The sequence below is a fragment of the Desmodus rotundus genome, chromosome 13, assembly GCF_022682495.2.
Source record: "Desmodus rotundus isolate HL8 chromosome 13, HLdesRot8A.1, whole genome shotgun sequence".
NCBI lineage: Eukaryota > Metazoa > Chordata > Mammalia > Chiroptera > Phyllostomidae > Desmodus > Desmodus rotundus.
In genome coordinates this window covers 10,104,870-10,129,763 of record NC_071399.1, presented here as the reverse complement: position 1 = coordinate 10,129,763, position 24,894 = coordinate 10,104,870, and the positions used below count along the sequence as shown (strand labels likewise).

The window sequence follows — 24,894 nt, the reverse complement described above, 5'->3', positions numbered from 1 at the left end:
GATGCAAGAGCCACCTCAAATCATTAAAAAAAAAAAACTATGTAGTGAATAACATGTATGTCTCAGGCCTGGCAACATCTTCTATCAACAAATTTAATTTCCAGCAATCAAATAAGCCATCTTCCTACAAGCAACATGGAAAAAATCCAGGTGGCTTGCCTCAGCCATTTCGTTAGCTGATGCCAACAAATGAACTGATATCCTTAGAATTTTTATGAGCTTCTTTGCAATATATATTTTAATTGAGTGTTTTTTTTTCTTCAAGGCCTAAAATAACAGGATTTAACTGTCTTTCTTTCTATGATCCTGACTATGCTCGAAGTCAGAGGTCCTTTTACTCTGACATGCTGCCGTCTACCCCTGTTACCCAAGTCCCCAGGTTTCTACAGCAACAGCAGGACTTCTACCTGGGGTTGCCCTTGACTTTATGCATACTTTTGAGGCATCTGTTTTTAATTGTTCCCCTTTGCTTTTCTCCTGCTCTAGTTTCGGTTAACTACCTCCTGACACTCACCTGACATCAGCAAGGTTGCAATAATACGAATGCTGTCTAAAGGCTTTCTATATTTTGCAGCTTACCCTGTGCATTAGCTCCCTTCTCTGGGAAACCCAGTGGCCTCTTAGTCCTGGTCCCCTGTGTCATTAATAGCTGACACTCATTACATCTGAGGGAGTCAGGGCTACAGAGGAAACTGATTCCACCTAGGGTGGAATAGAGTAACTATAATGATGTGCTGTGGAAAATTATACCTAACATGTTACATATTTACTATATGCCAAACAATGTGCCAAGTTCATTCATGATTTTCAGAAGTGAGGAACTAAAACACAGAGAAATTAAGTCATTTGCTCAATGGTACACATGGGCAAACAGCAGGCTGGAGATGTGAACCCCAGCAGCCTAACCCCAGAGCCTGCCTTCCCACAAGAGTGCAAACTGCCCACGGTAGGCTGAGTGGGCAGTACTGAGAAGGCAGAGTGGTGGGCAGCAAAGCAAATGAGAACGGGTGGGCTTTCTGAATGAACAGTGTTCGGCGTGTCTAAGACTCCAACTTGTTTGACAAGAATAAAAATCAGCGTGAAGGAGACATCTAGGGTGAACGCTCTCAAGACTATAAATTCATTTTACTCAGTCTAAGTGCGCAAGAATACAATACAGATGGCTACATAATTTAAGCCGGTCTATGTAAGCAAGCGGTAAAATGACTGAAACCCTCAGCCTTTAGGAAAATTGCCAGTATGGCCCCAGATGCTTAGAATATGTGCCCCTGACTGAGCCAGGCAGGGTCCCTCAGGTAAATCCATACCATTCTGGGAACCACACTCCCAACATGTAGGCTGTGCACTGTATTTTTATTTATTAAGCAACCATGAAAGACAAAGCTGCAGAGAATTCCCAGAGCACCAATAAGCAATGGAAGAAAGCTCAACGGTGGTTTTGTTCACATTTCAGTTTTCCCACATGCCCGTCTTCTTCTCAAACTGCAAAATTACTATTCATCCCTGTGTTGACTTTAACAAAATGTGGTAATCTGTGGGGATTGTTTTCTTTTAGGAGCAAATAGCAATGAAGCTTGCTATTTAATCTTCTTTCCATTGATGCACTTGACTATTTAAATTGCACAGTTAAAATAATGAGCACTTAGCACCATTTTCTGTCTGCATCCAACGGCTCTGTTCCATTATATAAGAGACGGCATTTCATTTTGAGCTTCTCAAATAAAATAGAGGAGAGAATTTTTTACCTTTTTGTCTTTTTTAGCCATTCCTTGGCTCTCCCAAGTTTTCAGCCCAATCGCTTTTTGATGGTCTCATGCTTTCTTTAAATGATAAAGAGCTCTTTGAAGCTTCCTCAGCAGTAATGTCTTCTGCCTGCTTCTGAAAGAGCTGTCAAAATTTGTAAAACCACAACACAAGTGTTTTCCCAAATCAGCTTCTTCTACTGTGAAATCCTTCATGAAACAGTAGAGATATGATTAGCATATTTCACTTGGAGCTCAATGTGTAACTTCCTGTTGTCCCAAGGCGATGATTTACAGAAAGGTATCCCCGGTGAAAAGGTAATAATGTAAAAATAAACTTGCCCCCATTCTAGATTTTGGAGTGTGGGTTTCACCCAACCATTAATTCACAAAGTTAACAGAGATTTACACTCAGAATCCCAATTTAGATAGTGTCTGTTTTTCAATTTGATTGTACTTTTTCCTCCTTCCAAGCAGTGGATTAACTGAGACGCCAGGCAGTCAAATGGCCAGTGCAAAGGTGTGCCCTGAGTGGGTGTTCACTTTGTACAAACAGGGCCCATCTAGCTGGCAGTCTGCCTGCCATTCTGCTCCCTTCCACCTGAGCCTCCCTCACCTGGGCATCCTCACTGTTTCAAGGAGCAACAGGAGGTAACGCCAGTCACATGTCTTCTGTTCTCTGTGAAGAGCCACCTCCACCTCTTAGGTCTGTTCATACCCAAGGGAGCCCAGCCATTCAGACAGCCCCACTTCCCACCTGCCTCTAATGACTTCATATTGCATCATGGTATTTTTTAAATAAGAAAATACTTAAGCACTAGCTGGTATGGCTCCACTGGCTGGAGCACACAGCCTGGTCACCAAAATAAATTTGCAGGTTCAATTCCTGGTCACGGTACATACTTACCTTCAGTGTTCGATTTTTGTCCGGGCACATACAGTATGCAACCAATCAATGCTTCTCTCTCTCCCACCGATGTTCCTCTCCCTTCCTTCCTCCTTAAAAGCAATGAAAGAAAAACATCCTTAGCTGAGGGTACAAAACAAAAATAAATAAAATAAAATAACCAAAATATTTATAAAAAAGGGAAAACCAAGCATAAATTCAACAGTAACTCACTATTTGGGGGGGCATAAACCAGTTCATAGACATTGAAATGACATAACAGAAATAGAAATTTGTGTTATTAACAACAAGCAATCAGGGAAGCACAAAACCTAGTTGAAAACAACATTGAAGTCATTTAACCAAAACTGCATGAGTCTGTATTTGACATCTGAGAGGACACTTTCAGACATGGAGAGAAGAAACATCTATCAACCGCCTTTGTAACTTGCCCAAAAAAGGAATGGATATTGTCACTTCATTGATTTTTTAAATCACATTATTTTATATTATTTAAAAGTAGCTTCCTAAAGTGTATATAATATTCAAAGAGTGATAATAAGACAAATACCCATTCAGCAACCATTGTATATTGTAAATACCTTTGCTCTTCCATTGTGTTGAATTGATTTATAGTTATGTAAAAATGTTAATGTTCTTAAACATGTTAGTTTTGCCAAATGTAAATGTGCATTTCTGTGCATGTGATTTTCTTTTATTGCTCAATATTAACTTTTTAAGGCTCATGCTTGTTTAAATGTGTGATTCTCATTCGTTCATTTTGATCTCAGAAGATAATAAATGGCTTCAGGTTTTTTGCTTCTTTGTAAACGCAGCAGTGAACATTATTATACATGTCTCCTGATGCATATAGACTCATTTCTTTAGGGTATAATTAAAGGAGTGGAGCTGCTGTATTTTTAAGTAATATGCCTGTTTACCTTGACAAGGTAAAGTCAAATTGTTTTCCAAAGAACAAGTGATTAATGAGAATCCCAATCTTTTAAAAATGTATAGCCTTAGATTTTTAAAATGTCCCAGTAGGTGGAGTGTCAAATAGCAACTAATTGTGATTTTACCTTTAATCCTTGGATTCTTAGTGGAGGTTTAACTATATTTCTTTCATACATGTAGTAGCCACTCATGATTCTTCTTTTGCGAACTGCCTGTTCCCATTTTTGCGTATTTTCCTATTGAGTTGTTTGTCAATGTCTGTATATATTTATGTTTTCTGGACACTAACTTTTATTAGTTATAAGTGTTAAGTGTGGCTGACACCATGTCTCTGTTTGCCTATTTTCTCATGATTGTTTTATGAAGAATAGAAGTTCTTAATTCTATGTCTCCGTTTCTGGATTCGTCACTCATTGCATTTACCTACCTGGCTTCTCCTGCATCAGTATCCACTATTGGCTTTATCATACATATTATATTTGGCAGGGCAAGTCTTCCTGACCTAATCTTCTCTGGGTGTGACTAGACACATACAGCCCTTTGTTCTTCATATGTATTTTTAAATCTATGTATCTACTGTCATGAAAAAGTGTTTAGCAATTTTCCACTGCTGTGTCACAAGATGCTTGAAAGCAGGCAATCCGTGACTAGTTAGTCAAGAGAACTGACTTCTTTTCCTTTAGATTGTCAAGGTAAAAACAAAAAGGACAACAGCCAACACGATAGCCATCTGGTGTGAATGCCTGTCTTGAACCATAAATATATAAAGCATACAATAGGGTTGCAGCTTATTGGTCATGTCACATAGTAAAGTTGTGTCTGATTGGTTAATTCTTGATACCATAAATCCTTATATACAAGTATAGACACCTGATGTTTTAAAAAGTTAGTTTTGAGCAAAAAAGGCAGGTAATTACTACTGTTATTATCTTTTGTAAACCAGTCAAAATTAAACCTGTTTTTGTCAGATCAGCAAAAGTATGTTTTCTGGCATGCTGCAAAATTTTAGTAATAAGTTTATGGGTACCGTGATGTGAAAAAAGTTGAAAATTGCTGGTCTAGATCAATTTCAAGGGAAACTACAACATGTCTGATATTGATTTCTCCCCATCAATATATAGGATCTACTTTCCATTTATTTAGGTCTTCTTTGATGTTTCGGCTAAGGTCTTACACCAGTCTTTCTGAGCCTTTTTTACATTGCTTTAAGATTATTCCCATGCCACACTTTCACTACCGTTGTAAACAGTATACTTTATTTCACAATTTCTAAGCATCATTTGTTAATGTATAAAAATAAAATTGACTTTGGTCCTTTGAATCTTTTATCCAGCAACCAAGTCACCTTATTAACCCCAATGATTAAAGATTACTCTGGGTGTTCTCTTTAAGATAAGGCCAGGGTAGTTAGGAGTGCATCCTGAAAGCCTAGGAGCTAGGCTGGTGTCCTGCAGATCTGAGACGCATGCCCAAAGCTGTGCAGCACTGACACAGAGAAGAAAAAGAACAGTGCTAAGCCACGGAGGCTTCCTCAGACTGGGAAGTCTCTGAAGGTGCTTCTGTAGGACACGTCTGTGTGAATTTCTTTTATTGTGCATTCGTTGCTCAAGTTTGAATCAAACTATCCAAGAGCTTTTTTCTTGCACAGATTTGTTTCTCGCTGATATTTTGTGGTTCAGATGTTAGTGTTTACAAATTAATTAATCTGAAAAACATATTTTACCTCTTAAAGAGTAAATAAAATATAATATGTTGTTAACTAAACATTATAAAGTAGACAGCATTATAGTGTTTTAGACAACACAAAATATTTTGAAAGCATCCCTACATTAAGTTTAATTTTTTTGTAACAAGTATTCATTGAGGGCCCTGTACATTCCTGCACTGACCCATTTCACAAAGTATTTGTTGGGTCATCTGTGTGCAAGGAAAATTAAGAAGATAGTAAGACATTAAGAAGATAGAAGATAGTTAGTTAAATTAGTTTAACTAATTTAAGCCATCAATCTTACAAACAACCCTCGCCCCTGTCTTTGCTCTGTAATAGATTTTCACCCTGATTTATTGAATAATTGCCTAATCCATCTTGCATATGTAGACAAGAATTCATCAACCTGAGGTATTTCATGTATTCATCTTTGAAAGAAAACTCTAACTAGCTAATCATTATGTCCTAATTCTTTAGCTATGGTCATCGCTCAACACTTTCTACAGAAAAGTCATAAGAAGGAAATACCTTTGAGAAGTCTTTTTCTTACCCAATGAAAATTCTGCTATGTTTCAATTCCTATACAGAACATGGAAATACTAGGGTGATATTCAACCAAGTCCCGCCCATATAGTTCTAGAGAAATAATTCCTGGCTCAACATTTTATAAGAAGCAAATCCTTGTAAGCCTAAGAAACCCTTGAAAACTTTGTTGATCTTTAATAATGGTTATCTTCTCACTTTCCTCTCCTCTCCTCCTGGGAGATAGGGGGAGAAGAAATGGGCAGGTGGGGGGCATGGTGATATATTTTGGAGGAGTTTGAAGACTCAGTTAGATGTTAGGTATTTAAAAGAGTATTAAATGTTCTATTTATTCATTACTTGAGTTACTCAAGTCTTTTATACTTGCCATATCTGCTTAGGGATACAGAAATATATTTTTATATAAGTGCAAACAATTTTGAAGCATATTTGGTAATTGTGCAAATCTTCCAATGTTGCCACACAATCTTATTTATATCTCTGGAAGGAATAAAAGCAGTGTGCTTTGTAACCTTTAGAACACTTTTCATGCACTTACATAGATACATGCGTAAGTGGATAAAAAGTTAGAACATAGAGAACACATAGTTTTCGTTGTTTCAATATAAATGAAATCACGTAAATGCATCTGCAAAATCATTTTCTCATAATAATATGTCAAAAAGATGTTTCCCTGTTTATATTTTACTCTTTACCATTTAACTCCACAGAGTAGTTCTTTGTACAGTGTGAGATATTAGCTGACCATTCATTTACTCGTGAAAATGTATAGTATTTATGTCTATCTGTGTATATACTTCAGACTATTGTAGAGTGGATAGCCTTACACATGCTTGCTTTTACAAGAGTGAACAAGTACCAGAGAAGATCTTGGAAATTCTATTTTCCCAAAGGCAAAAATAATCCTACCAAGATCTCTCCACTTATACTTTCTTAAATTAGCAGAAACAGACTTTTGTCCCCAGAAACTGCTTATCTACTCCCTCGATCGACAGCACGCATTAGAAGATTCACTGAGATTCATCTCTATGTTTCTCAGATGTCCCTCTAATAAATCTTCATGTCCTAGTTCTCTGTCTTTTCTCATATTGAGTCATTCCTATCAGATTCCGCAAGACTCTTCCTCCAGATTAGCTATGGTTTCTGGTAATCTTAGTTTGTTTAATGTATGACATAAGTAAAATATATGTGATAGAAAAAAATTCCTTAAATTTGGCTAAATTCAGGTTAGTTGAACCCTGCTATTCAACTCAACAATTTGTTCAAAAATTAAAAGGTACAAAAATTCTGTTAAAGATGAATATATATAGAAACTGATTTTTCAAGTGTTAATTCTTTTGTTTTAGACATCCTGCCAGCCATTAACTAGTTTAATATTTGTACAGATTCATTTTTAAAATGCATATTAATATGTATGTCTTATTTGTCAGCATTATTTTGTTACCTAAGATAATTTAGTTAGGTTATTTTGTTACATGTTGTAGAGACTTTGGGCTTTACTATATAGTAGAATTTTCTGGATATAATTTTTCTCTAATTTTCAATACCAGTTATCAGGCAATTATTTCTAACTTACTTGGTTATTTCCCTATTTTTACCTACATTTCTTATTCATTGTTAGATAATAATGCCCACTCCTTAATTTTTGATATAGTTTAGAATAAATCAAATGTCAAACAAAAGTGGCTTAGTTTAAAAAACTGTTTCAGTTTTTCCCTTGTACAAAAATGAAAACACAGCTAGACAAGCAGATTAAGCACTTAAATTAAATTGCTATTTTTAAGGTAAAAAAGCTCATCTTTCAAATTTCAGTTATTTGCCATTAATGATTCATTATTTGATTTTTTGTTTTTCTATAGTACAAAAGAAATGTATGTTTTATTTTAAAAATATTATAACACAAGAAAAAGGGAGCACAAAAAATAGCTAGAATTTTACCTATCCAAACCAACCATTAACCTTTTTATTATCTGTACAATCCCTTTTGTAAAATATAAAGTATGTTTATTATACATTGCTTAAATATTTGTGTCTTATTTGTCAACATGAGTGGGATCATACCACTATTTTGTAACCTATGATAATTTATTTAGGTAATTTACCAAGTGTTAGATATTTTTCTAATATTTTATCTTAAACAGAGTGTACAGAAATTATTGTGAATAAGAAATGTAAAAACAAAATGGTAGAGAAATAACTGGTTAAACTTGAAAGAACATGACTGAAATGATATTAGATATTAAAAAGGAAAAATGTGGAAAAATACTCATAAATTGGACAAGAATGTGTAATAATTGATGAAGGTCTGCAAAGTGCCCCATGATGCACCAAAGATGACTCATCCTAGATAAAAACAGTGTCTGGGAATTTCATTTCAACCCCATCACCATTTCAGGTGAAATGACCTGCTGACCAACTTGTTTTTATCTAAATTGCTTTCAACAATGTTCTATAAAATTTCATGTGTTCAGATTGCTTTTCTAAGTTGGTTATTTAACAGTCTAATCATCTGCCACCATCAAGGACAGCACTCGGAATCCAGAAGCCATTCCTGTTCCATGCTTAGTTCTTTTCCCTATCTCTGTATCTCTCTCTCTCTCTCTCTGTCTTTCTCCATCTTTATTCTTACATTTCATCATGGATCAATCTGAGTAAGAAGGTACACACAGATTGTCAACTGTGGGGCAGTCAGTGCTCCTGAACCCCAAGTTCCAGCCTTTGGGGTTTCCATCCTTTAGAAACATAAGAGTGGTAAACAGGGAAAAAGATCAAACGTAATTCCCGCCGAGGCAAGGTGAAGCCAGCAGAACGTGACCCCCAAATCTGGAAAATGCTGGGCAGTTTTCCATGTTGAATTTCTATTATTTGTTGTGAGAAAACCAATTGCCTTGACTATGAAAAAGACTTTAGTGAGGGAAATGCTGAAATGTGGCCTCATTTCTTTGGATTTTTAGGTTGAGATGCCAGGAAGATAAGAGGTCAAATTATTCTAAGAGATTGTGTCATTCTCAGAGAAGTGAATGGATAACTGTCATGGGAAGCTGATTCTGGGCTCATTAACAGAAACAAAACTAACCCCTTATTACACAAGATAAGCCTTTTTCTTTTATAGATAAAAAGTGTGTCAAGGAACTTTAATCATCTATTGCCTAAGATGGTCAAGAAACTATGTAGACATAAGCCAATCACAGACAGATACGGAATGATTTCACTCATCTGAGGTACCTAAAAAAGTCAAATTCATAGAACTAAAGATTAGAATGGTGATTGCCGGGACGTAGGGACAGTTGGTAGTTACTGTTCAATGGGCATAAAGTTTCAGTCGAGCAAGACGAGTAATCTTTGGAGATCTGCTATACAACACTGTACCAATATTGTACAACAGTATTACATTGTACATTTAAAGATTTAAGACGTAGATCTCATGTCATGCAATTTTTTCCAAAATAAAATTTAAAAATTAAATATAACTTTTTTAAATAGGATGATTCTAACCCCAGGGTTGTAGCACAGAGCCTACATAGATTGAAGACAAGGTAATGACTGTTTGTTGAATTAAGAACATTAAAAAATAAACCAAGGGATTTATTTATAACACCTCCAGAGATAGGCCAGAGTAATTTTTTAACTGGCAGTATGCTGGTGTCAGGGAGAAAGTGCGGGAGGAAAATGTGAAATGAGGGTATTTAAAATACAGTAGGAGTCATCCCCTGAAAAATGTGGCTTTAGCCCTCATGCCCTCTCCATTTGTTTTGTTTTTTTGTTTCAACTTCCTCACATATTGCGGACACCCAGTATTGTCATAGATTCTCCCCTGTGCACCCAGTTATTAGGCAAGGATTTGAAACTCATGCACACATTGCAAATAAACAAAAGCCAGTTCCTTCTTAGATAATCAATAGCCAGACACTAGGTGCTCAATATTCTTTAATTATTTTTTCGAAAACAATGGATTCCCTAGGCACCCAATAATTCAACTTGGCTTTGCTTCCCCATCACGCTTAAAGCTTCGTTCATAACCTGGTTCTGGACCTATTCATCCCATATCTCACCTCTCCCTGTCTCAACCAGGCCATGACCTTGCTCTCGATAGTATCCACAGCTAGTTCTTAATTCTTAATAAGCGCAAAAAAAAAAAGAAAAGAAAAGAAAAAAAAGAAAGACGTGACTTCTCACTTGCTCAGTGGAAAAACTGATTGCAGACCAGCTGGATGGAGTATGGAAAACTGAATCAAACTCACCATCTTCTGTGTTTTTTTTCTTTCTGCCATTAAGGAGGCGGGCTGGCTCTAGAGGATGAACACAGCAGGCCAGTCTGTCTGTCACTGGTTCAGAGGTGCACAGGGCAGAAGGGTTTGTACACAGGGACCAAGGGGACAACCCAGAGAAGTGGGAGCAGAAGCCTGAACGCCTGCTCCTGCTGCCTTTGTGATCTTTGGAGTGATCGGGCGCCCAGGACTTCAGCCGGACTTTCTTTAGATTTTCCTTCCCTTATGGTTTCTTCTCGGTGAGGTGTTTTATTGAATGTCTGGAGGGGCGGCATAGGAAAGTGTCATAAAAACGGAGGAAATTAAATGAAACATGCCCAGTAGGAGCCGAGCACAAATACTCCAGTTCCTGTTCTTCATTGCTGTTTTTTCCAGATGTGCAGAATTTTCTCAAAATGGAAGAAATTTTTAAAAAGAATGGTGAGTGGTGCCTAAAAATATATAACTGGATTCAATGACTATTATGCTGGAAAGGTGTTTTTCAGAAGGGCTTCCTGGAGAAAAAGTCGTCGGAGGAGAAATGATATTTTGGCTGGCCTGGCAATGTTATGTTCTACCTTGAGGATTGTGCCTGTTTTATCTGGCTAGCATCCTCTTTGCTTTGCTGAGTATTAACCCTGGGAACATATATTAAGAACCGACTGCCAAGGTGGCTGTTCAATGTCTCCGCCTCAGCTTCTCGTTGGCTCGAAGTTGCTGCATATTTTAAAAAAATAATTTATTGCTCTGGAATACAGGGGAATATTTTTCTTATGCATAGAACTTAAATGGAAACACAGAAAAGAGTCACCGGTGTTTTAAAAAGCTTTTCCTACATTTAAAAAAATTAAAGTATAGTTGACATGCAGTATTTTCTTCATTTCGGGCATGCAGCATAACAAGTTGGCATTTCTGTGCCTTATGAAGTGATCAACACAATCATATTTAAGTGGCCTGAAGTCTTCTCAGCTTCCTCGCACACTTGTTGAGTGAGGTTTACCTCAGGCTGTTCACAGGGTTTACTTTCCGAAGGGAAGTCATTTTCTAAACAACTTTCTCAATGGTCCCATTTTCACACCTTTTAAGATGAGTGATTAAACTTCATTTGGTTTTTCCCCTCTTTCTACTTCTCTTTATCTAAAAGGGGGGAAAATGTAATGTGGTCTTCAAGCTATAGTTCACAAAGTTGCACGTGCCCTGCTAACCTTGACCCCTGTTATTTCCCAGTGCGAAGTCCGAAATAAAACAACATGTGGGTGATCTTTAAGGAAAGGAGGGAGGTGTCCTGCAGTGGCAAAGCAACCTGGCCATTTCTCCTCTATTTGGAATGTTTGATTCACTCATCCATTCATTTAGCATCTGTCTATTGAGATTAAGTAGCTATAAGGTAGAGAATTACACCATTTAGGTAATATACAGATCTATTAGAAGAACTTTTGTCCTCAACTTAGATTCCAGTGGGTAAGAAAACATACCATTAAACATAATAAAATAAACCAATAAAACATACCAATAATAAACATACTATTATTACATAATAGGTAATAGAATAAGGTAAGGGCTATAAGAAAGTACATGTGATCGAACTGAATAGATGAAGAGACAGACGTAGGGGAAACACAATCAGGAAATTGTTATAGTTATGTTATTTTTTTATCACGATATTGTTTTATGGAAAAATTCTATCTGATTTGGGACAGGAAAACCAGTTGAGTTTCCATGGGTGGGAAGAAAGAAATTCAAACGAGGAAGAATGGCATAAACACCATTGCAGATAAGGAAGAGACAGGCATCTCGTGCGCTTGCATCACGTAGGGAAGACAGCAAACGTTTCGTACAGGTACAGTGCTGGCCACAACACTTCTGCCCTCCATTTATTCCACTGCTCCTTCTAGTCCTGCCCCGGACAGTGGCCCTATGGAGCTGGCATTGTCTGCTTGAACTGAAGTTAAACCCAACCCATTGACCCTTGAGTCTGAAAAATTATACATAAATGATGAGGATATATACATAACAGGAGCCCCCAAATGAATTTTCAAAAATAAAGACTCAGCGTTGGAAAGGTACTGGGACCCCCTGAAAGCTTTTGTAGTTTTTCACAAGTATCCAAGCCCCTACCTAAAACTTCTGGTCATGTGACTCACTACTCCTAGAGAGGCCATTCTTCCTTCTGCAAATGCTTCCTATTAGAAATTTGTGTTTTTCATGTTAAGTGGAAACTGTCTTCTGCCCCCCCAGTGCCTCTCTGTAACAGGGCTGCTGGGCAGTGCGAAAACCCTCTTGTGCCAAAGACACGCTCTAGTCTCCTTGTATAAATCACCTCCAAGATGGCACCCATCCAGAATTCTTCCTACACTCTGACCTATGATTCGGAATATCGGATGAGTTAGTTTGTGTATTTACTACTAAATACCAAAGTCCTCAAAAATACTTTAAAAAAATGTCCTACCATGAAGAAAGGAGAGCATACATTCAGTTCGCTTGGCAAAAAAATAAAATAAAATAATAATAATAATAACGAAAATAATAATAATGCCTTTATAAACCTCTTTTCATTATGACCTGTTCCCTTATGGAACCAAATACCTTGGGTTTATAGAGCCTTTATCCCAGAATGTTTATGACATGCGTGGAGAAGGCAAGAGTGGCAACGGGTACTACCCTTTCAGCAACTGTTGGCCACAGCCTGGCTCAACAGCCTGTTTCGGGAAGGGAGACAATGTCAGTTAGGACTTTGGGAAAAACCACTGACTGTCAAAAGTACTGTTGACTCTTTTATTAAACTGAAGAGTAAACCTAAGCTTGGAGACCAGAATCCCAAATGGTTCCAAGTTTTGCTTTGGCTACAAGGAGGATGTCTGTGTCTCTAAATAAAATAAAAACAAACACAGCAGTTCTGTATTTCTCAGTGCCTTGGCGGAAAGACATTTGTTTGTTGCCAAATGTTTAGTCAAGCTGAGTCCACCTATAGGATGTCCAAAATGCTTTGAGTGCTTTTAAGACCGTGCCCCTAGCTGACTAATGAAAAGCCTCCTCCTCTGAAGTTTTAACCCAGTTACCCAACACCACATCTAATGGCCTCTTCTAAACCTACTCTCTGTATTTTGAGGGTTGGATACTCTCATTTTGAAATTCTATCCTCCTCTTGGATGTAAATATACCAAGAGCTAGAATATCACAGAGCTGCGACTAAGAGCTTCGGTGTTTGTGAAACTAGTTGGCCGATGATATTTTCAGAAATCTTTTCACAAAAATGATAAATATAAAAGCATATCTCTCATTAGCATTGCTTAGTTGTTTTTAACATTTAGTTCTGCAGTGCATTTGGAGTTTATTTTACAATGTGGTATGAAGTAGGCTGAAAGTCAGCTTCTTCTACATAGTCAGTCTATTTTTCTAATATGATTTAACAACTGTTTGATTATTTATCATCTATATTTTATGCCAATCAACTACATACCAAATTCTTATATATGAAAGGATTTGCTGAATACACTCTTCTAGTTAATTGGTCTATTTGTTTGTTTTTGTGCTAATGTTATATACTCTTAATTAACATCCCTCTGTAGTATCTTAATACAATAGTTTGTTGTTTTTTTTAAAAAAAAAAACTTGTATTAGCTAATTGTGAGTTGTTGATCTTCAATTTATTTTTCAGAATTGGTTTTTCAAATCCCCAGAAAAATCTTGCTAGAATTTTTGTTGAGAATATTCAATAGCCAATGTCTACATTGATTTGGAGAGAATTGACACAAAAAATCCACTTGTTTTGGTCTTCTTTAAAGTTCTTTAATAAAGCTTTAAAAGCACGTATGTACGTGTGTGTATCTCTGTTAAGCTAAATTCAAGATATTTGGAGAAATGGTATTGGATTTCTATTACATTTTAATTTGTTATTACTAGTAGAAAGAGTGCTATGGATTTTATGTTGATTTAATTCTTGGAAACTTGCTGCATTCTTATTAATATAAGTAATTTTCTGTGTAGATATTTTGAGTTTTCTGTATAAGTGCAGAACATCTTCTAACAATAGTTTTTATCTCTTCACTTCTATCTTCATCTCTTGTGGTCATTTTAAATGACACATTAGACCAGATGGATTTAATTGATATTTTCAGAGCATTACACCCTAAAACTGCAGGATACACATTTTTTCAAGTGCACATGGAACATGTCCCAGGAAAGACCACATGTTAGGCCATAAAACAAGCCTCAATAAATTTAAGGAGATTAAAATAATTTCAAGCATCTTCGCCAACCACACTGGTCCTTTTTTAAGTCATATTTTTAGTTTTGGCATTAGCCAGAACCTCCAGCTTTATCTTACCTCTTTCACTCCTGATTCAAATTATTACCTTCTGATCAACCTATTTAAAGTTGTAACTCCCACATTAAACCTACAAATTTAATAGTAAACATACACAATTATTTTATTTATTTTCTATTTCTAGAATATAAGTTCTGTAAGGATAGGGTTTATTTCACCCATTTTCCTCTCTACTGCATCACGCTGCTTAGGAGAGCGCCCGGCACTTGGAGGGGGACACACAAATACTTGTTGAGTGAATAAACCCCGGGCAAAGCACATGTTAGGAGATAGTCTATTTTGTTCCTTAAATTAAAGGACTTGTGTATAAAATCTGAAGATTTTTCATCAACATGGCTTTTCTACCTTACACATATTTTCTTTCATTGCTCAATTCTAGTATCTTTATAATTAATAAAGGTTTAATTTTATCAAATAATTTTCCTGCATATTACAGAAGCATAAAGTAGGTGTTACATACCTCGATTCTGGAGCCACGTTGCCTGTATTTGAATCATAGTTTTGCTGCTTATTAGCTGAATGACCTTAATTGGCCTAATTAATCTTTCTGTGCTTTTGTTTCATCTTTAAAATGAGGATAATAATACTATCTCACAAATCACCCTCCCGCACTATATAGCATACATAAAATTTTATATGCACTATTAATAGGGAAAAGAATAAATAGAGCAAACTCTTACAGTATTCCCTATTAATTACTACCAATAGATAAATACTTGTACTTTGTTTTCCATTTCAAATTTGACTTTTACCTAAGTCCTTTCCCCCTTCCACCAGGATTCATTAATATGACTATTATGCATTGTGTTCTAGCTACACAATGATCTCCACCTCTAAATAGGAGGAATCCATGTCACTCAACTGGATTCTTCCATTAAGAAGAATGCCCAGCAGCATTTCATTGGTGGTTCTGCTTGCATCTAAGAGAATTTGGGATAAATACATAATTCAGAATAGTCTCTATCAAGTGTTTTATCCCAGGCTAACATTAACTAACACTTCTTCATCCTTGTGACTGCACACACTACTTACTTGCTACTTTAAGTAAATTTAATGAAGTCCACAAACTTAAGTTTCTCATTTGAAAGACGGTATTATCAGCTAAGAAACTGAAAGAGTTACTTTCAATGACTTCTAGAAAATCTTCATCTGTATTCCCTTTGGTTTCCGATGAGTTGAAGATTTCAGAAAAAGCGACATTCCGCCAGTTTTAGATCACTTCTACACACATTCAGAGTCATCAGGAAATTCAAGTGGGACAGCAAATTAGAAAGTGAGCATAATAGAACACTAAACATTTATAAAGTCAAAACAAGATGCACTCCTTATTTTTAATAAACTTCATATAATTGTTCTGAATATTCAAAAATGATATAACTGACAACTTATCTATTTTCCATAAACTTGGACTCCAACTTCCAGGGTCACATATTTTTTGTTTTCGACAGTAGGAGATTGTAGCAGTCAGCCCCTAAGGTGACAGAGAACGGCCTCCACCCAGTTTCAGTAGGACCTGTGACTTCCTTCTAACCAGTAAAATGCAGCAAATGTGACAGATGTCACTTCCACAATTGCGATATATCAGACTCTGTGTCTGCAGACTGGACCAGAGTGCATCTCTGTGGGCTTGAAGAAGTCGGTGGCTGTGTTGAAGAAGCCCGCACAGCACAGAGCTGGGGCCAGCGTCTGAGACTTGAGGGCAGCCCCCAGCTGGCAGTCGCTGAAAAGCCAAGGAATACGGCCTCAAGAAAATGAACTTTGCCAAATATTAGAATGGTCTTGGTAAAAGCCACTTAAAGTAAACCTATTTAAGAGAGACTGAAATTACAGGGAACATTTGAGGGTGGGGGATGAGGTCAGGAAAGGCTTTACTGAGACTTTCTCAGTAAAATTCAGTAAATTGTGAATTACAAAGTGTTTATTTTATTTTTAATAAAAATAAAGTTATAATTACATTAGTTCTAAAAATAAAAATTAAGTACATGTTAGTTGATGGATTGGACTTTTATTTTTCTCATAATATACACGTATAAGATTTTCTTCTTCGTGTTTGAATTAAAAGCAAAATTAACACATTTATCCTGTCTTAAAGAATCTTTAATTTTCATCAATTTTTCCCATGCTCTTTCTTAATTCTTTTACGGTTAAGTCATTCTATTTTGCTTTTCTATTCTTCATCAACTGTTTTTCCTCTCCTTTCTTTCAGTTATTAGCTGATCTAGTCAATAGTCTTTCATGTGTCACTGAGTTTGGTCCGATTTGAGCAGCCCCTTCATCTGACTTCCACTGACTGGTGAAATACCGCACCTTCTATAGTGCGCACCCTCTCACTTTGCCAAAGCTTCGTGATTTCCCCGTCGTGTTGTACTAACTACCTAACAACTTGCAAAACCACTCCTGTCTCACAGCAAAGACCTGTTGTAATATTAGACCCCAAATGTGAAATCTCAAAGAGGAAGCAATTTGTCTATAACAGTTTTTTCCAAGATTTTAATGTAAAAACCTCAGTTTCTACTTTGAAATCTACATCCTCTATTGCTACATTCATTTGACCCACAATTTTCTTTTTTTTAATTACCTCTAACAAGTTAATTCTAGTCCTCTGAAAAAAAGATACACGCTAAGTCCATGAACTAGACTTTCTTGTAGGAGTACTTATTATATTCAGGGAGGGACCACCTGGTAACTTCTTACAGTTTCAATATCTATGAACCAACAGAGAAGGAAAAGCTTCAATTCTTTCTTTTCGAGTGACAACTAATAACACCAACAAAGCTATGTACCTATTTTTGTCTTTTGATGGTAATAGTTCAGATTTATCATATCTATAACTCTTCTTGAGATAAATTAATATATGTGCATTGCACATAAAATTATTCATGTTTCTCTGCAATCTTCCCCTTTGTCTCATTTCTACATTTGCTACTTTCTAGACGCAGTGTCTCAAACAAAATAGCTTTTTAATAAATAGTTACTGAGTAGAATAGCCAAGTATTCCCAAGCAAAAAACCTCATAATAATTGTCATGTTTTAAAATACAGGAGGCTATGTAAATGTTAGTAGCAATAAACTTCTTCATGCCTCCTTACATAAATGCGAGCGTAGATGTTAAAAAAATGTCACTGAAGAAGACTCCAGGAAAATCGTGAAACTCTTTACCCTACATGTTGGATGTCGATGGGAAGGCAAGGACAGGCATCCACGTGCAATCAAATCATTTTTTCTGAACACGGACGTGAACAGATACAATTTTCTGATGGTCAAATATGAGCAATGACAAGGCAAACTTGGTTACAACTTAAAATATTTGTCTCTGGCTCTGGGAAAAATCCAAGGCTTCCTAGCAGATCGCCTTACAGTGAGTGTAGCTCATTAGTCTCCCTGATGAGAACACAGTGAGACCCAAATTAGAATCTGAATTCCTGTGGAGACCAAATTATCTTTACTTTATACCGTGGCCAACTCTCAACTCCAGACAGCCATTCGGAGTTGCTGCTCTCAAAATGATGTGACCGAGGAGAGGGCACAGTGTTAAATGAAACCTGTCATTACAGCCTGAGAAACAACCACAGCTGCAACAGTCGTCTACTGGATGTGATAATTTCTTCTTGCAAGTACAGCTAATCAAAAGAACAAAACAAAACCTCAAGGAATCTTTTAAGTGAGGTGCTCAGATGGAATTTTTCTTTATTACAGAGCAACTGAAAATACATCCAACAAAGTGGCGTTGTTATTAAAATTTAATTCTAACTCATTAGATTTGCTGGTAGGGTAAGTAAAATAGATTCGGTTGTCATATGCAAAGTGAAAATGCCAGCGATTTTATTGCCTATAAGACAAAGCAAAGAATTATAGGATTGGGTCCCAAGCCCAATTTATATAGAAAATTTCGATCTAGGGAGAGAGTTAAAGCATAATGAGTTGTTTTCTTTTTTGCATTCATGTAACATTGTAATAATGATGAAATGTATTTTCATTTGGTTATTGTTTTGAGGTTTTTTTGTTTGTTTTGTTTTTTAGCTCAAGTGCAAATGGCTTTTTCTCATCAAATACTCTAAACTGTTAAATTCTGGTGATTTTATTAAGAAAGAAGGATATCCCTTGTTGCCATCATAAATTTAATATATTACAAATTAATATCACCACGCCAAGAAAGAAAGCAATAGTCTGACTAGGTACTTGTCAATCTTAGACTATCACCACTGAAGCCTTTTCTGGAATAACACACAGGGACAGGAAAGATTATTCAACTTTCTGACAAATACGAAGCAACATAGAGCAACTTAATTCAAGAAATTTTGATTATAAAATATCAGAAAGGCAGATGAAAAACATAAGAAAAATTTGAAATACAATTTAAAACTTTATAATAAAAGTCAATAAAATGCTCAGAAAATGTAAAGCTTTACCTTTATATCACCAACATTTGCATACTCTGATACTAAATTTTTACTACAACATAAAATATTTTATTTTCTACAGTTAAGAAGGGAGTTTTTTTGAAGTCAGCAAATGTGTACCGGCCCTAATAAGGTCTGTTATCATTTTTTCAGGTCCCAGATCCCACATCGCTTTCAGTTTTTAATGTCTCTTTAGTCTCTTTCATCTATAGCGGGGCATCACTCCTTCCTTGTCCACCACGGCTTTGATACTTTTGAACAGTATAGGCCGGTTATTTTGTACAATGGCCCTCACCCGGGAGTATCTGATGTTTTCTCATAACTGGATTCAGTTCATGCATGTTTAGCAGGGGCGCTAACATGAGTGATGTAATATCCTTCTTAGCGATCATATCGGGAGGTGCACAAAGGAAAACGTTGTTTTAGATCTCATAATCATTCTGCCATTTAAATGAATAGATTTTTCTAAAAAAGTTTCCATAATCTTTTAATATTTATAATCACAGAATATGATAAATATAATTTTTATTCTGCTTCCTTCTCTGGCGTTATAGCATTTTTATATCTCTATATAACTTCCTAATCTTTATTTATTAATCACATAATATTCAGCTAATTTGAAAATTTATTTAACCAGGTGTCTTTAATATCCAGTGTTCAGATTGTTTTACGTGCTGCAGTATATCTTTATTAAGTGAATGAAAACCATATATATATTTATATATTTATATGTTTATATATGTTGTACACTGTTGGTGGAGCTATTAGGTTCAGCTGGACAAAAAATTATGATAAAACTTTATGCTAATGTCAAAGAAGTTCTGTATTCTCAAGTCTCCAGGAAGAGTCACCTAAACCCAACCAACAGATTTACAAATGGAAGCTTTGCGGCAACCAGACCTGGCAGGGAATAAAGGTGGGACTAACATGCGTTCATTCTCAATCCTAGAAAATAATTTCCATTGTAGGCCTGGGGGACAATGGCTCAGTCATGTCATTTTTGTTGGTGGACTATAGAATGCTTTTGTATATCAATGTGCTTATGGGGAATTGTAATTTATGTTGATTTACCCCTGCTTAAAATTATTTTTAAGGAAATAACTTATTTTGGAAAGTTTAGATGTATATTTAGGAATTTTTCTCATCCTTTCACCAACTTTTGCAGTATGAAAAAATCTGTAAAAAAACTTTTCTTCCTATTTGCATATATGGAGACAGAACCATGTTTTACATCAGGCAGCTGTTGTGAATGCAACCAACTACTCTCAAGCGATCAAAATTAGTATGTCGATGTCCTGTAGTGAAGCCTTACCGAGCCTTGATAAGATGTTCCATGATTTTCAGCAGTAGACCATTTGGAATATCTCAGAAATTAAACTTTGAATCAGGATGCCAAGCAACCTAATGCAGTGCCTGACTTCTAAGACAGGAATATAGAGAGAAGGAAGAAAAAGAAGAAAGGAAGAGAGGAGGAGGACATTGGTAATTTCTCTTTGGCTAAGTGGTTGGTTGCCCAGGTTCACAGCAATTAATTGTGACTGCATTTCTAAATCTTGACCAACCACTAAAACCTAATGAAGAGCCTATCAGAGGATCAGCTGCTGAGTGGGAAGGAAAGCATTAGTGTGGCTCTCACTAGTTACATCACTGTTTAATTTGACTCTTCCCCATATCTAGTCAGCTCATAATTATCTGCTCTAATGGGCCTCAGAGGGAGGGGTAGGAATGGGTGGCTGCAACACAGATAATACGGAATAGCAAATAGTGCACAATATTTTCTTTTAGGCTTTTGCATATATCATGTGCTTAAGAAGGAAGTATGTTTATCTTCCTAATTATGTTTTGCTTAGACTAATTTTTAAAAAACACCCATGCCAATGAGAAAGCTATTTCAAATTACACAGATAGCAGAGGAAGGCAGCCTAGGTTTTAAAATCTCTGAGATAAAACTTAGGAGTTCGGTAAACTAAAAACCTGAAACATGACATATTTTTCTGAAAACGTGGCCTCTCCAATGCTCTTATGCCTCGGTTCAGGCCTTCATTACCTCTTAACTAGATTCCGCATTCGTATCTCTCTCCAGTCTCTCTCCTCTTCAACCCTGTAGAGAGAGAGCGCAGTGGCAGTGTGGGGGAGGCCAGAGAGGGGGTGCTGAGTTTCCACCATTGTTCTGACTCACCCACGGTTTGGGTGCTGAGGGTGTGGGAATGTTCCCTTCCACATCACATCCAATCCCTGACAGATTCATACAGATTCAAAAGGCCCCTGTGTATTTTAACTACTATAAGAGTAAGCCCAGAGAGCACAGTGCAAATGGCAAGATTTTGCTCTGGTGATCTACAGATAGATTGGTCCAGGTAATCGCCATGTCACAGGATGGCTTTCCAAAGAGCAACAAGACCAGACGACATGGGTGAATCACAGTGTGAGTCCACCTGGAGGCGATGGTCTGAGGCCTTGCCTTGACTTACCGGAGCTGGAGACCAGCTGTATTTGATTCTCTGCGCCCAACTCCAATAGGCTGCCTGTGGCCAACCGCCCACCCAGTTTCCCCATCCCACCGCTACAAGCACCCCAATCCCATGATCAGGTGCCCTACAACCATCTTTGTGGTCAAGCACCCTCTCTGGCCCTGCCCTCCTCCAAAATAACAGCCCACCCAAGTTTCCTTTGCCATGATACCTCGTCTTGGTCAAAGTGAGCATTACTGTATGTTCCTGCTCTTTTCCAACTTAAAGGTTTAGAATAAACTTTATTCCTTCCTTCATGCAGGTTCTGCTGTCAACTCTCAACAATCTTATTCTCTTTCAATAAAATACACCTTTCACAAGGAAATTGTTTTGACTTTCAAAAGCATTGATGGGGGTGGGGGAGTAGGGGAACTTCAAATACTTGTTTTGAAAGAAAAACACTGACTTTTTTCCCTCTTTCTGTCTCTGGTACAGCAATCTAAACCCTCATCTGGCAGGCAGTGGTCAGCTCTGTCCCTCCATGGGACAGGAGGTCACTCCCAAGGAAGTTCAGAAAAGAAAAGCGTGGATATAAATATTTAATCTATTATTTCGGAGGAAGGATAGTTCTAAGGCAGATCTCTTCATGTGATTCCCCTGCTTAAAACCCTTGAGTGAGCTGCCAGCACCCATGGCATTAAGACTGCATGACTCATGCGTGCATAATTTCCACCTGACCTTTTCAGTTTAGTTAGCGTCGCTCCCTCCACTAGGCCAAACACAAGAAACTACTTTTCATTCTCCCAAGGTGTCATGGGTTCAAGTTAATATACTTTTAGGATAGATTAGTGTTGAAAAAATATAGACTTGTAAGCCTCCTGGCTCCCATCAACCAAAACAATGCCTTGGTCAAGCAATCAAAACTCCATTATCCTCAAAAGGCAAAACTGAAGGCCGCCACTCCCCTTGCCCTTTTACTCTGTTTCCTTATGGATTCCAAAGGACAATGTTCTTCCTGGACACTGCACAATTCAGGACTGCCCAGAAGTTTCTGTGTATGTGTAGGCCCCTGGGTCTGTGGGTGAGGACTATTACATTTTTGTCTCCTGCTCCTTTTGTAGGTCAAAAAGAAAGGGATTTTTATCACATATAAATTCATATTTCCCCTTTGTTTTCATTTCAATTCAATAAAACCTACAATGTGGTGTATTCTGGGAGGCAAAGTAGATGGGGTGCTTTCAATTTTTTTAATGTAAATCCATAGTAATAATAATTAATCCTGACTCATACATATGCAAACATTGTTTCCTTTTATTTATATATATATATATCCATACATATATATAATTTAAATATATACAAAGAATATACCCCTATGTTCATTGCAGCATTATTTACAAAAACCAAGATTTGAAAGCAGCCAAAATGTCCATCAGTAGATGAGTAGATAAAACAACTCTGGTGCATTCACACAGTGGAATACTACTTGGCCGTAAAAAAGAAAATTTTACACTTTGCAACAGCATGGATGGACTTGAAGAACATTATGCTAAGTGAAATTAGCCAGTCAGAGAAAGACAAATACCATATGATTTCACTCATATGTGGAATCTAATAAACAAACTGAACTAACAACAAAATAGAGTCAGATTCATAGATAGAGAGCAGGCGGACAACTCTAGGAGGAGGTTTGGGGGCTGGAGGGATCAAGCAAAAAAGAAAAAGGACTCATGGACACGGGCAACAGTGTGGTGATTGAGGGGATGGGGGCAGGATGGGTAGAGGTGGAAGAGGGTATAACGAAGGTAAATGATAATGATATTTTTATATAATAAAAATAAACCATTAAAACACAAAATAGATAAATATATATGTACACAAGTATATGTGCATATTTTCCTTACTGTATGTGACATTCTCTGATTATTTTTTTCTAGTCTTTTTTTTAAATGCTGGTTGCAAAACATTATTGAGATGTCATGACCTGGCCCATCTGCTTCCCAAGGGCCACTGGGAATATCTTCCTAAATGGTACCTGACCCCAGCTACTCTGGCCAGTTCCAAATGGCTGGGTACCTGGTACAGATGAAGGGATCCTGGTCCCAACATTATCATGTTGCAATTTGGGGAAAAACTAAGGTATGTTTTCTTCCTTTCCCTCCTCACATACTAGAAAACTGCTGGCTTTTCCCCAAATTATATTCCAGAAGGGCCATCACCCAGCCCCTCCACCACCACCCCTCCAGCCCAACCACAGTCAGCTCTCACCCGGACCCCAGCACACCCCCGAGTGCTCTTCTTTTTCCTGCTGTGCCCCTTGTGATGCTCTTTCTCACAAAGGAGCCAGTGTGGCCTGGCCAGAATGTAAGTTCCATTATGTCACTTTTCACTGACCACCCACCAGTAGCCTCCTCCCACACTGCATGTCAGTCCAATCCAATCAAACAGGTTCCATGCCGTATGTCATCCTTCAGTGTGGCACCTGATCCTGCCTACTCTTCAACCCCGCCTTCTACGTCTTTTTGGGCCTCACCCCTGCTCCTAGCCCTTCAGCCTTCTTAGACCAGCCACTTTATTTTTCCACAAATAATCAAGCCCTACCACAGGGCATTTTCAATTGTCTGGAATCTTCCTCCCAAACTTGTTGTACAATATGATTTACTTATTTATCTTGCTCATGGCTTGTTGTTCATTTCCCACCTGGAGAACGTGAGCTCCTCAAGGGCAGAGGTCTTTGTTTTAGTCATCAGAGTATCCTAAGAAGCCAGGAGAGTGCTTGACACATTTCAGGTGCTTTTTAAATATTAGTGGTTGAATGAAAACCATGCTGGGTGTCTTTGTTAATACTGTCAATAACATGAGCTACTCTTGCCTCTCCACATATGTACGCCAATCACATAGCTCCATTTTTGCAAAGTACACCCGTCATAAATTTAACATTGTTTAATGTCAACTTTATAAGGTAAGAGTGGGAGGAAAAAATGATGATGTTAATCACCTTTGTGCTGAAGTCAGTAGGGCTTATGTAATAAATGTTGCTCAAAAAAATTCCCCCTTTCTAAGAAAGTTTACTACCTCTCCCAGGCTCTATTTCCACCAGAAACCAACCAAATATCTATAATAGGTATTCAGTGTACGTTTTACAGGAAAAGAATAAAAAATGCCTGCTTAGACATTTTAGAAAGCCATTTCTATACCACAGAAATTGCAGGCTCTTGGGGACTCCATGAAACTAATGTCATCTTACCTAAAGCTGGGCCAAAGAGAGCCAGTTTGCTATGTGGGGTCTTTTCATGCATTCTGGTTTGGCCAGTTTCCTTCAGAAAATTCAGATGTGCTGGTTCGAGACAATACAGGTGACATTTTTTTATTATAAAACTGCAGACCAAGTAGGCACAAGAGTTGTCAATGCAGAGTCCCTTTAAAGATAATTTTCTGCCCGTGTTAGCGATGGTTTTCCCATCACTGCAACGATTTTCGTGTAATCAGTCAGAATTTAATTCAGTACAGGATTAAGCTGGAAGTCTGAGCCCAAGCCTTTCCCTAGTGTAACGCCACTGAGCATCAGCCAAGCTGGATGCTGGGTTCAGGGATCAGGAGCTGCAGAGGGGAGACCAAAGTGTAGAAGGACTGCCAA

The 24,894-nt window shown here is 37.3% G+C and overlaps 1 pseudogene; it reads left to right on the top strand.

The window, feature by feature from the left end:
• Positions 1-862: 862 nt before the first annotated feature.
• Positions 863-24,894, top strand: part of LOC139440506 (large ribosomal subunit protein uL23-like) — a 42,422-nt pseudogene continuing 18,390 nt past the window's right edge.